Here is a 13,844-nt window from a genome sequence, read left to right on the forward strand (position 1 = left end):
TTTGTGTGGTTTTGGTACCAGGGTAACTGTCACCTCATAAAAAGAGTTTGAAAATATTCTTTGTGTTTCTATTGTGTGGAACACATTGAGCAGTTCTTTGAATGTCTGGTAGAATTTTCCACTGAAACTGTTTGTCTCTGGGCATTTTTTTTTTTTTTTTTGCTGGGAAACTTTTCATGTCTACTTCTATCTCCTTAGGGGCTAAAGGTCTTTTTAAACTGCTTGCCTTCTCTTGATTTACTTCAGGTTTTTGGTAGATACCTATCTAGAAATTTGTCCATTTCCTTTAAATTTTCTATTTTTTTGGAATACAGGAATACAGTGTATTTTTGGAATACACTTTTTGAAGTGTGACTTGCTGATTCTCTGGATTTTTTCTGTCTGTTGTTATGACCCCTTTTTATTTCTGAATTTGTTAATTTGCATATTCCCTCTCAGTCTTTTGGTTAGTTTAGTTAAGGGTTTGTCTATCTTACTAATTTTCTCAAAGAACCAACTCTTTGTCTCATTTGTTTTTTGTATTCTTTTCTCTTTTTTCTATGTTTTTATTTCCAGCCCTCAATTTGATTTATCTCTGACATTTACTCTTTCTTGGTGCATTTTCTTGTTGTTTTAGATCTTTCAGATGTGCTGTTAAGTCACTTGTATGAGATTTCTCCAGGTTCTTTATGTAGGCACTTTGTGCTATGTACTTTTCTCTTAGCACTGATTGCTTTCAAGTGTCCCATAGATTTGGGTATGCTATGTACTTATTTTCAATGAATTCTAGGAACTCCTTAATTTGTTTCTTATTTCTTTCTTAATCTAGGGGTGATTCAGTTATATACTGCTTAATTTCCATGAGTTTGTAGATTTTCTGCAATTCATGTGGTTGTTAAATTCTACCTTTAAGCCAAGGAGATCTGACAACACACATGGGGTTTTTCTAAAATTTTTGTGACTGCTGAGGTTTGCTTTGTGACCAAGTATGTGGTCAGTTTTAGAAAAGGTTCCATGAGATGCTGAGAAGAAGGTATATTCTTTTGTGTTTGGGTAAATCTTATGTAGATGTCTTATAAATCCCTTCGAGTCATGACATCTGTTAGTTCCCTAATTTTCTGTTAAGTTTCTGTTTGGAAGACCAGTCTGTTGGTGAGAGAGGGATGCTTAAGTGTCCTACTAATAGTGTGTGGATTGCAATTTAAATTTTAGTAATGTTTCTTTGTACATATGTGGGTGCTCTTGTATTGGGACATAGATGCTCAGAATTGAGACTTTGTCTTGATGGATTTTTCCTGGGATGAGTATGAAGTATTCTTCTCCATCTATTTTGATTGACTTTAGCTTGAATTTTATTTTTGTTAGATATTAGAATACTTTCACCTGCTTATTTCCTTGGTCCATTTGATTAGAAAATCTTTTCCCAACTCTTTCCTCTGAGGCAATGTTTGTCTTTTTTATAATAAAAGACAGCATTCTTAAAAATTGCTTTAATAGAAATAATTAAATTTTAAAATGTTCAATATTCATATCCATCACGGAAAAACAAACGATGACTGCATTGGGATTTCAACTTTCTTAAATCAAAATGTCTAAAATGAATAAGAAGTAAAATGGTCATGTGGATTTTGGGGAAAGAGAACACTTACTCAACGGTAGTTGTGTATGCAATCTAGTGTGTTCATTATACACATCAGTGGTGAGGATGCTTTAAAGCCATATAATTAATGTATAGTATTCTTTAGCATGTAGCAGAACTGTATATTCAAATACAGAAGGACCACTTCTTTGTATTCATTACTCTTTCATTCACAGTAGCTATAAAAGAAGTAGTCTAGATACCCATCAACTATAAATTAAAAAAATAAATGTAATAAAATTATGCAATATGATATTTTTCAGTTCTAAAAATGAAATTATGAAGCTTTCCAGTAAATAGATCTATCTGGACATAATCATCTATGCAGGTAGCCAGTACCTACAGAAAATAAACAACATATTCTGGTTCATAAGTAGATATTAGTGTTAAATCTTTTTTTTAATTTTTTTCCCTATTTATTTATTTAAAGAATTTCCATTTCCTCCCCTCCTCCCAATAACCCCCCTCTCTCCCCACTCCCTCTCCTCCTCCCTCTCCAGTCCCAAGAGCAGTCAGGGTTCCCTGCCCTGTGGGAAGTTCAGACCAGCATTCTGGTATTGACTGGAAGGTTGAAACTAACATAGAAAGTGGGGCTACAAGAGGTGGCTCACTCTTTAAGAGCACTGACTGCTCTTTTGGAGGACACATATTTGAATACTGCCATCCACATGTGGCTTACAATCATCTGAAACTGCAGTTGCAGGGGATCTTATGTCCTCCACAAGCACTAGGATACAATTTTAAAAAGTGATAGCAGAAGTTGATGTTAACTCTTGTAAAAACATTATAAATTAATATGTTCTTATTTATTAAGGCTAGGGGCAGCATGTGAGACAGTGTGTGTGTGTGTGTGTGTGTGTGTGTGTGTGTGTGTGTGTGTGTGTGTATGTGTGTGTGGGAGGGCAAATCGAGCATATAGAAGGCTACAGTGGCCAAGTTAACAACAAAAACAGTGACAGTTAAAAAAAGGCATTTACACCAAAAACATGACAGCTAAACCAAGAGTATTTCACCTATGCCAAAAGTGTAAGAGCTGGAAAAGGGCATGAAATTCTAAAGACATTGACATTACAAAGCCCATGAAAAATATTCCCAGCCAAGATGGTGGTGAAGGGGATGAAGGGGAAAGGAGATCTGACTTATTTACAAAAAGGACGATTGGAGTTAAAGATGGGGTAAGATGACATAAAATGCCTGATGCCCTTGTGATCTCCATTAGGGACTATAGGATGCGAGCTCATATGGATGTGACTGCTGATGTGACTGGTTAATTCCTCTTCTGCTTCTTCTGGGATTTGTGGGGTTTTGCTTTCTAAGTTGATGCTGTAAGGAAACAAATGAGTTCCTGCTTGACTTGACTCCCCGCTGAGTCCATTCTTCTTTGGGGTCTACAGAGGGTCCCAGCAGTGTTCATGTGTGTGTGTGTGAGTGTGTGTGTAAACCAGAAGAAAACATTGGGGGAGTCTTTTCTCTCCTATCATGTGAGTCTTGTGAGTCAAACTCAGAATAACAAAACTTGGCAGTCAGTGCCTTTACTGTGCCGTCAGCTCTGAGAACAGAAATGCACTGACAGCTGTGTTGAGTTCACTGTGCACTTTGAGTTTTGGCTAAACAATAATCAAATGAGTGCCTATATGTGCAAGGCAAGCACTCCACTACTGTGGTATAGCTCCAGTGGTACTCACTCTTGAAGATCATACTGACATTATGCAGCTCTGCTATGAACACCCTCACATACTGTAAACTCCCTCTTTCTGAGGTGATAAAATTTACACTTGGTGTGACCTGGTTGACTTTTGCATTCCTATAGATCCACAAAAACTCAGTAGAAACAAGTACAAACGATGGGCTACCATGGACACTAGACCCCTCATCTCTTCTCTGGGAGATGGAGGGGCAGTCAAGTCGCTTGTTGATTTCATGTATGGTCATGATTATGTTTTCTCTTCTGTATGTGTAACCACAAGTTTTTTCTGTTCCACTTGTAGGCTGGGGACCAAAATCCATGATATTTTTAAGAAACAGGGAATTCCTGGGCCTAAACCTCTGGCATTTTTAGGAATGCTTAATTACTACAAGGTGAGTATTGATTCCTGATAGTCAATTACGGTTTGGTTTTCCATTAAACTTTCCTTGGGCGTAAGCTCTGAGATTACAAGCCCTCATGCTGTGTGTTCTTATGGTACCAGAGAATGTCTTGTGGTTCTTTGGAGATGAGACTAATTGTCAACTTAAAATTATCAAATGTCTGCATGCATGTTGTTATAGTGTGTATGCATGTATTTGCCTGTGTGTGAGTACTCATGTGCATGCAGATGGATATGCATGGATATATGTGTATGCATATTGAGGTCAAAGTTTGGTGTTGGGTGTCTTCTTGATTGCTATTCACTTTATACTTTGAAACAAGATCTCTTAGAAACCCAGCTCTCTCTGACATCACTAGTTTATCTGCCCAGCTTCCTCCAGGACTCCCTCATCTCTGCCTCCTGCAAGTGGGGATACTGGAGGACTTTAGCAAGTGGGGATACTTGAGGACTTTAACCCCTGTCTGGCATTTACACAGATACTGGGGATCCTAACTATAAATTTTATGAAGATTCTCCCCACCCACTGAACATCTACACAGTTCCCATTGTCAACTTTCCACAAATTTATTAATTTTGGGTTAAGTGTGTATGTACCACATCATGCATACACAGATCAAGGGACAACCTGTGGGTGTCAGTTTTCTCTTTCCATCATATGAGTCATTAGAGCAGAAATTGCTCTAACACTGAAATGGACCTACCTTCTCTTCCTTTAAAGGCAGAAGCTGGTGCATGAGTGTGAACAGCAAGAGTGTAACCTGAGACAAAATGATGGCTGTCAGCCATCTCAATCACTGGACTACACAATGTGCTTTCCATCATATGAGTCCTAGGGATGAATCTCAGGTTGTCAGAGTTGGTGACAAATGCCTTTTTATTTGGAACCATCTCTCGTGAGCCCTGATGTCATTTTATTGAGCCTAAAGTTTGCTTGAGGTGAAATGCACAGATCTCCAGTCCATTTAATCTTGATATTCAGGACATGATGCTTAGACTTTGTGTACAAAAGGAAGTTTATTTCTTACTTAGTGCAGATAATGGGAAGGCACTTCTGTCATTATTTGAAATAAATTTTGAGGGGGTTTTCAACTTATAGGACATAAACCTGGATGCACTAGATTAAAAATTTCCCCTTTGTATCCAGATCATGAGCACCATTTTCTCTTTTTGCTGAATATTTCTGAAGCATCAGCATAACACAGACCGACATACACATCTTTGGGTGAACTTTTCATGTACTTGGATTATCTGCATAATCATTGAATCTTGAAGCTATTTCTATAGATCAAGCCTTACCATTTACTATTTATGGCTGGTTGAGGGGGTCTTTAGAATTATAATGCTTTCTTTTTGGATCTTCATGTAGGAACTTGTGTTTTGGTTAGTGTTTGCTTCTTTTAGAAGGACTTTAGTCATATACATGAGTACCTGCAAGTGGGTTTCTGCATTTAAGTGCAGTATATACCTCAGCCAATAGAGGATACAGAATTCACTGGTGTCAGAGATACAGATGGATATAAGGTGTTGGGTTTGGGTTCTTGGGACAGAACGTGGACCCTCCGGAAGATCAGCAAATGCTCATAAATGTGGAGTCACATTTCCAGCCTTAAAGACGGGTTTATTTTTTTTAAATTCTGCTTTAGTTTTTGGGCCTCAAATTGGGATCCAGGGTTTTAGACATGCCAGAAATTGCTCTAACACTGAAATGGACCTACCTTCTCTTCCTTTAAAGGCAGAAGCTGGTGCATGAGTGTGAACAGCAAGAGTGTAACCTGAGACAAAATGATGGCTGTCAGCCATCTCAATCACTGGACTACACAATGTGCTTTGTATTTCCATTTAAAGATATTAAAGACAACAGCACTGGGAAAAGAATGGTTTAAACAAATTATTAGTAATGGGAATGTCATGTGCCACATTTAAATCTATGTGAATCTTTAGAGACAAACCTGATTTGATACCTGGCCTATGATCAGTCATCAGCAGACACTCCCAAGTTCACATCCAGAGGGCAAGAGGCAAAGCTAGTGCTGTCATCTGCTCATGTTTTTCTTCCCAAAGTTTCTATACTTAACTACCACATTCTTTAAAACAATTTATTATTATTATATTCATAATCATCATCATTATTTTATATATGGTGAGTATCTGGTGCTGTGCACACATATATGCCTTTTTTCATATATATATGAGTGTGTGTATATGCAGATACCATAGGACAGTGTCAGGAATCCTGCCCTATCATTCTGCCTTTTCCTGATGAGCCACCTTACTGGTGGCACTACATGTAAATGAAGAATTTTTGCCTATCAGAAATGGTAAACCATGCTTCTTGGTTGTGTCTTTGTGTGGTTTTGGTGTCAGAGTAACTGTAGCTTCATAAAAGGAGTGTGGCAATGACCCTTCTGTTTCTATATTATAAAATACATTAAGGAGTATAGGTATTAACTCTTCCTGGAAGTTTTGGCAGATTGCTGCATTGAAACCATCTGGTCCTGGGCTTTTTTTTTGGTAGGGAGATTTTTGATAACAGCTTCTAATTCTTCACGACTAACAGGTCTATTTAGATTGTTCACCTGTTCTTGCTTCAACTTTGGTATATGGTAGTTATCTAAAAAATGTCCATTTCTTTTCCAATTTTGAGGCATACAGGCTTTTGTAGTAAGATCTAATGATTCTCTGAATTTCCACTGTGTCTGTGGTTATGTCCTCCTTTTCATTTCTGATCTTATTAATTTGCGTGTTCTCTCTCTGCCGTTTGATTAGTTTGGATAGGGGTTTGTCTTTCTTGATTTTCTCCAAGAACTAGCTTTCAGTTTCATTGATTCTTTGGATTGTTTTCTGTGTTTCTATTTTGTTGATTTCAGCCTTCAGTTTGATTATTTCAAGTCTTCTAGACCTCCTGGGTGAATCAGCTTCTTTTTTTCTAAAGCTTTCAAGTGTGCTGTTAAGTCTCCAGTGTGTGCTTTCTCCATTTTCTTTAATTGGGCACTTAGTGCTATGAACTTTCCTTTTAGCACTGCTTTCATAGTGTCCCATAGGTTTGAGTATGTTGTGTCTTCATTTTCATTAAATTCAAGGAAGATTTTAATTTCTTTCTTTATTTCTTCCTTGACCCAGGGGTAATTTAGTAGTTGACTGTTCAACTTCAATGAGGTTGTTGGCTTCCTGGGAGCAGCATTGTTGTTGAATTCTAACTTTAATCCATGGTGATCTGACAAGACACAGGTGGTTACTAATATTTTTTTTGTATCTGTGGAAGTTTGCTTTGTTACCGAGTATGTGGTCAATTCTCGAGAAGGTTCCATGAGCTGCAGAGAAGAAGGTATATTCTTTCCTATTTGGGTGGAGTGTTCTATAGATGTCTGTTAAATCCAACTGATTCAATACCTCCAATAATTCTCTTATTTCTCTGATAGGTTTCTGTCTGATTGATCTGTCCATTGGGTAGAAGGTGTGTTGAAGTCTCCTACTATTAGTGTGTGTGGTTTGGTGACTGCCTTGAGTTCTAGAAGTGTTTCTTTTACATATGTGGGTTCCTTTATATTAGGGGCATAGATATTCAGGATTGAGGCTTCTTCCTGATGAATTGTTCCTGTTATGAGTATGAACTGTCCATCTCCATCTTTTCTGATTGATTTCAGTTTGAAGTCGATTTTGTTAGATAGTAGAATAGTCACATCTGCTTGTTTCTTAGGTCCATTTCCTTGGAAAACCTTTTCCCAACCCTTTACTCTGAGTAGGTGTCTGTCTTTGTGGTTGAGTTGTGTTTCTTGTAAACAGCAGAATGTTGGATCCTGTTTTTGTATCCAATCTCTAAGTCTGTGCTTTTTTATAGGTGAATAGAGTCCATTGATATTAAGTGATATTAATGACTAGTCATTGTTGACTCCGGTCATTTTTTTTGGAGGGGGGTAGTAGAGTGTATGTGTTTTCCTTCTTTGAAATGTGTTTGTGAAGGGTCACTAGATGTCTGAGTTATTGTAGGCAGTGTTGGGACATTTGGATTCCTTGGGTTGTGATTTTCCTTCTAATATTCTCTGTAAGGCTGGATTAGTAGCTACGTATTGTTTAAATTTGTTTTTATCCTGGAATATTTTGTTTTCTCCATTGATAGTGAACAATAGTGTGACTGGGTATAGTAGTCTGGGCTTGCATCAACGGTCTCTTAGTTTCTGCAGTACCTCTATCCAGGACTTTCTGGCTTTCATGGTTTCCATAGAGAAGTCTGGTGTAAGTCTGATATGTTTACCTTTATCAGTTACTTGACCTTTTTTCCTTGCAACTCTTAATATCCTTTCTTTAATCTGTATGGTTTGTGTTTTGATTATTTTTTGGTGAGGGGATTTTTTTTTTGATCCAGTCTAATCGGTGTTTGTAAGGAGCGGCCAGGATGTCGCCTTGGCGAGATAGTGCCAGCGGTCCTACAGCCTGGAGGTATACAAAATCCTTTGATGCTGCCACACAGGCCAGAGTGTTTTGGGGCCTTGTTTTGCATTTCAGAGCCTTGGTTCCCTGACCTGTTCTGTGGTCTTGGGCCCTAGCAGAATGGCATCAACCAATCAGCATTCGAGCCTCTCACCCTAGAAAAGCAGCTGCCTTTGGGTTTTTCGCGCTCTCTCGTCATCCCTTTTCCCCATTCCCCTTTTCAACCGAGTGCTCCAATAAATTGTGATTGAGCAGGATTCTTGATTTTGTGATCGTTCCTTCTTGCTGGACAAGAAGTGTGTGTCGCATTTTGGTGCTGAAACCTGAGACGCTGGATTTGAACAAGCCAAGGAGGGAGCAGAATTCAGAACTCAACACAAAGGAGCGGTGACTGACGTCAGGAAATCCTCCAGATGTATGCTGATTGCTAAGGGTGGTCCAGAGTGGTAATGTTTGCATTCGTTCCTCTCTGCTGCTTTGGGTTGCGCTGTGATTAACCAGGTGGTGAGTGCCTTTGCTGCTGCGACTGCAGCTCTAGTCAAAAGTAAAACTAAGTCCGCAGTAGATCAAGCGGCATTTTTCTAAAGAGACTTTCTTGTAAGTAAAAAGGAGGTTTTTTCTTTAGCCCAGGGGGTAAGTGCGCACCATGGGCAATTCTTATGGAGCCACCTCAAACCCCAGGGAGATTTATCGCTCAATCCAGGCACTTTTGCGACAGCGTGATTTAAAGATCTCTTCCAGCACTGTCGCTACCATCGTAAAAGACATTGTGAATGTCTCACCTTGGTTTGCAGCTTCAGGTGATCTAACTTTGCCATCTTGGAATAGGCTAGGCAGGGATTTGGAACAAGCAGAAGGAAAAATTGGAAGGGGCACACTTCCTTTTTGGAGGATGGTGTGGGACTGCTTGAAGGAAGAACATAATATAGAGATATTAAAACAGGGTCGCAAGGCATTACAGAAACATCAGGACAGCTTTTCAGAATCAGATCAGAAGGAGGAACAAGAGTGTAGGCCTAGAAAGAAAAAGGAAAAATTAAAAGATAAGGATCCGGAAATAGAAAAAGGAGAAAAGGGGAAGAGAAGCCCCATAACTTTAGTAGTGAAAGAATTTGTAGATCTAGATTTATCAGAGGAGGAAGAGCAACTAGAGGAAGTGGCTGCTAAATCTGAGAAAGAGCAGCGAGGTAGGCGGAGGCGGGGCGATGATGATGTGTTTACTACGAAGGGCAGAAGAGACGAGGCGCCAGTAGCTTCTGCCCCTCCCCCATCCGCCCCTCCACCCATGTACCAGCAGGTAGCTACAGAAGGCCACAGCTTCCTAGGAAGGCAAACATGGTCGCAATTGGCTGCTGCCTTTCCTGTTCTTGAAGAGCCACAGAATCATAATAGATGGTATGAACTAGTCTCATACAGACAGCTTAAGGATCTGGTTGAAGCTACGAAAAATTATGGAGCAAATGCCAATTATACAACCGCACTATTGAGGAGGATTGCTACAGTAGCGCTGACTCTTACAGACTGGCAGGAGATTGCAAGGGCAGCTCTTCCAGCAGGGCAGTTCCTGGACTTTAAATCTATAGCCCAGGACAAGGCTCAGACCCAAGAGCGCATTAACATACAAGGCGACCACCCAGAGTGGACGGCTGATATGCTTCTTGGACAGGGGGCATTTGCTGGATCTACTCCCCATCAGGAAACCCTTAAGGAAGTTTTCCAAAAGGTTACATTCCTTTTGGAGGAGCAAGGACTCCACATAGCCTCAAATAAAGTACAAACATCTTCCATGGTGAAATTTTTGGGGACTATAATCACCCCTGAAAGCATCAGGCCTCAGAAAGTGCTTATTCGCACCCATCACCTTAAAACTCTTAATGATTTCCAGCAGTTGCTGGGAGATATAAATTGGATTAGAGGATATTTAAATATACCTCGATCTGAACTCTTGCCTTTATTTTCCATCTTAGAGGGCAATCCTGATATCTGTTCACCTAGAGCCATGACCCCGGCTGCAATGCAGGCCCTTAAGAGGGTAGAATCTGCTATTACTACAGCTCAATTACAGCGGGTGAATCCATCCTTACCAATCTTGCTATGCATTCTCAAAACAAAGAATTATCCCACTGGAGTGTTATGGCAAGATGGGCCCCTCTGGTGGATGCATGGAAATTCCATAGGAGCAAGATCTGTTCAATATTATCCAGAATTGGTGGCTGGCCAAGCATTAATGGGAATAAAGCTTTGCTTAGCCCACTTTGCGAGAATGCCTGAAAGTTGATAATTCCCTATACAAGGGAACAGGTAGAAGTTTTGACAGCCACGGTAGATGGCTGGGCTATCCTGTTTTGTGCATTCCCTAATGTTATTGACAATCATGTGCCAAGGCACCCCTTAATAAATTTTGTGGAGAAAAATTTGGTGTATTTTCCCAGGATTACCTCGCCCCACCCATTAGAAGGAGCCTTAACTATCTATACAAATGGCTCAAAGACTGGAAAAGGGGCTTTGGTGGCAGGAAATGCTAAACCTGTGGTCTTTCAATTTCGGCCTGATTTCCCCCAAGTCACTGAGTGCTTGGTGGTTTTGGAGGTGTTTCAGAGATTTCTTGAGCCATTTAATTTAATTTCAGATTCACAATATGTGGTCAATGCTGTGGCCTCTCTTGAGGTTGCAGCCTCAATTCGCAGCTCAAGTACAGTGTCTAATGTTCTTTTACAAATACAAAAACATATTTTAAAAAGAGAAAATCCCTTTTATGTTGCTCATATTCGAGCCCATTCTCTCTTGCCAGGACCTATGGCAGAGGCCAATGCTCAAGCTGATGGTGCTACTCGAGCACTCGCCCTTGTGGCTACAGATTCACTCCAGCTAGCTAGAGATTTCCATCAGCTCTATCATGTTCCAGCGAATATACTTCGCTTAAAGTTTAAGATCTCTAGGGAGAATGCCAGGAGGATAGTTAAAGCCTGTCCCTCCTGCGTGACCATGTTACATCCCCCACATACTGGGGTAAATCCCAGGGGGTTAATGCCAAACTCACTCTGGCAAATGGATGTGACTCACATCTCGGAATTTGGCAGACAAAAGTATGTTCATGTGTCGGTGGACACATGCTCTGGAATAATTCATGCCACCCCACTGGCAGGGGAAAAGGTAACTCATGTAAAAATGCATTGCTTAGAGGCCTGGGCAGCTTGGGGAAAGCCAAGTCGTTTAAAAACTGACAATGGCCCAGCATATGCCTCACAGGGCTTTAAAGCCTTTTGCAAGCAATTACAAGTTGAACATACCACTGGCCTACCATACAACCCTCAAAGCCAGGGTATCGTAGAAAGAGCAAATAGAAATTTAAAGGAAATTTTACAAAAACAGAGAGGGGGGATAGCTGTAGCAGCTTCCCCCAGAGAAAGGATTTCTCTTGCACTCTTTACACTTAATTTTTTAATTCAAAATATTGCTGGAAAAACAGCAGCAGACAGGCATGCCCTGTTTGATAGCTCTACGGAGCGAGAGTTGGTCATGTGGAAAGATGTATTGATTAACAAATGGTGTGGACCGGATCCGGTAATTACCAGATCCAGGGGTGCAATTTGCGTTTTCCCTCAGAATCGTGAAGATCCAATCTGGGTGCCAGCGAGACTGACAAGAGAAATAAAGAAGAAAGATGACCCAGTGGATGCTGAGTGTTCTGCTGTGGAAGAATCGTGCAGAGGCAGCAGAGATGACCCCCTGTGCGGTGTCAAGAGCAACTGTTTCACAATATTACCTTGAGCAGCACCCTGCGCAGCCTCTTACCTTTAAACAATTTTCTGACTGACTCTATTCTGCCTTTCTCCCTCCTTGGGAATGGGTGAGAACTTAGACATTCCTGGCATGCTGTGTCTAAGTGGAAGTGCTGTATGTCTCTGATTGTGTGTGCCACCTGCTAGCCCAAGTGAGGAGGGACAAGGTCTTTTTGGCACAGGCCTTGGTAGCCTTGGAATGTGTATCCTCACCCCAAGTTTGGCTCTCAGCCTTATAGAGCTCATAGGCAATTAGCCATGCATAGCCTTTGCACCTTCTAGGGACCAGATAGTCCCACGGCACAGAGGAAGGTATGCATAGGCAGAGCGTGTGCAGACACAGTCCTAGCACTCCCAGGGAAGTAGTTGTCCCATTGCACGGGAAGGGTGTGTCTTGCTTTTTCTTTCCTTTAATCGATCCACACATCACGAGGTGGGGACCAGATTGGGAAATAGTTTTGCCTTATTGCTCTTAAAAACAAAAGAAAGGAGGAGCTATAAGGAGCTGCCAGGATGTCGCCTTGGTGAGATAGTGCCAGTGGTCCTACAGCCTGGAGGTATACAAAATCCTTTGATGCTGCCACACAGGCCAGAGTGTTTTGGGGCCTTGTTTTGCATTTCAGAGCCTTGGTTCCCTGACCTGTTCTGTGGCCTTGGGCCCTAGCAGAATGGCATCAACCAATCAGCATTCGAGCCTCTCACCCTAGAAAAGCAGCTGCCTTTGTGTTTTTCGCTCTCTCTCGTCATCCCTTTTCCCCATTCCCCTTTTCAACCGAGTGCTCCAATAAATTGGGATTGAGAAGGATTCTTGATTTTGTGATTGTTCCTTCTTGCTGGACAAGAAGTGCATGTTGCAGGTGTTCTATATGCTTCTTGAATCTTCATAGGAATATCGTTCTTTAGGTTGGGAAAGTTTTCTTCTATAATTTTGTTTAATATATTTTCTGAACCATTGATCTCAATTCTTCTCCTTCTTCTAACCCTATTATTCTTAGATTTGTTTTTTTTTTATTATGTCCCAGATTTCTTGAATGTTTTGCAATGAGATTTTTTTGGATTTGCTGTTTTCTTTGGTCAGAGCATTTATTTTCTCTATGGTGTCTTCATAATCTGAGATTCGTTCTTCTGTCTCTTGTATTCTATTGGTTATGCTTTTTCCTGAAGTCTCTGTTTGTTTACCTAGATTTCCCATATCCAGCCGGCCCTCGATTGGTGTTTTCTTCATTGTCTCCATTTCAGTTTTCAATTCTTAAACTGATTCCATTACCTGTTTGATTGTTTTTTCTTGTTTTCCCAGGGTATCGTTTACGAATTTACTCATTTCTTCAAACTTTTTGTTATATTTCTCTTCCATTTCTTTATTCATTTCTTCAATCTTTTTGTTATATTTCTCTTCTATTTCTTTAAGTGAGTTATTCATACCCTGTTTAAGAGACTCCATTGCTTTCATAATGACACTGTTTTCCTCTTCTTCTGGAATAGGGTGTTCAAGTCCTTCTGTCATAAGATCGCTGGGATCTGGTGTTTTCATGTTGTTTTTGAGATTGTTGGAGGAATTCTTGCCTTGGCGCCTGTCCATCTCTTCCTTCAGATGCTCTCCAATGGCTCTTCCCTCCACTGGGTATACTGCTACAGGATCAGTGCCCCTTTCTGGCCAGGAATCTCCTTGCCTGCAGTCCTGCCTTGCTGCAGGCAGGCTATTAAAACAAAGGAACTCCCTCCTGCTCATTTCCACTCACCGCCCCATCCCAGCGGCACCCAAGCAGGCTGAGTTGGAAGATTTTATGCCCCTGAAAAAGGGAGAAAGGAAGGGAAGGGTTTCCTGGCTGAAAGCGTGGATGGGGTAGGAGGAGAGAAGGTTTAGCTGGGGGTAGCCACCCCTTCAGAATACCCAGGGAGATAAGGATGGTGGAAAAATTGTGTGTT

At 40.7% G+C, this 13,844-nt stretch overlaps 1 pseudogene; it reads left to right on the plus strand.

Moving 5' to 3' along the window:
• Positions 1–2,719: 2,719 nt before the first annotated feature.
• The window catches only part of LOC125399872 (cytochrome P450 3A2-like), a 43,562-nt pseudogene continuing 32,437 nt past the window's right edge, over positions 2,720–13,844 (plus strand).

The sequence above is a fragment of the Myodes glareolus genome, chromosome 2 (assembly GCF_982192425.1).
Source record: "Myodes glareolus chromosome 2, mMyoGla1.1, whole genome shotgun sequence".
Lineage (NCBI taxonomy): Eukaryota > Metazoa > Chordata > Mammalia > Rodentia > Cricetidae > Myodes > Myodes glareolus.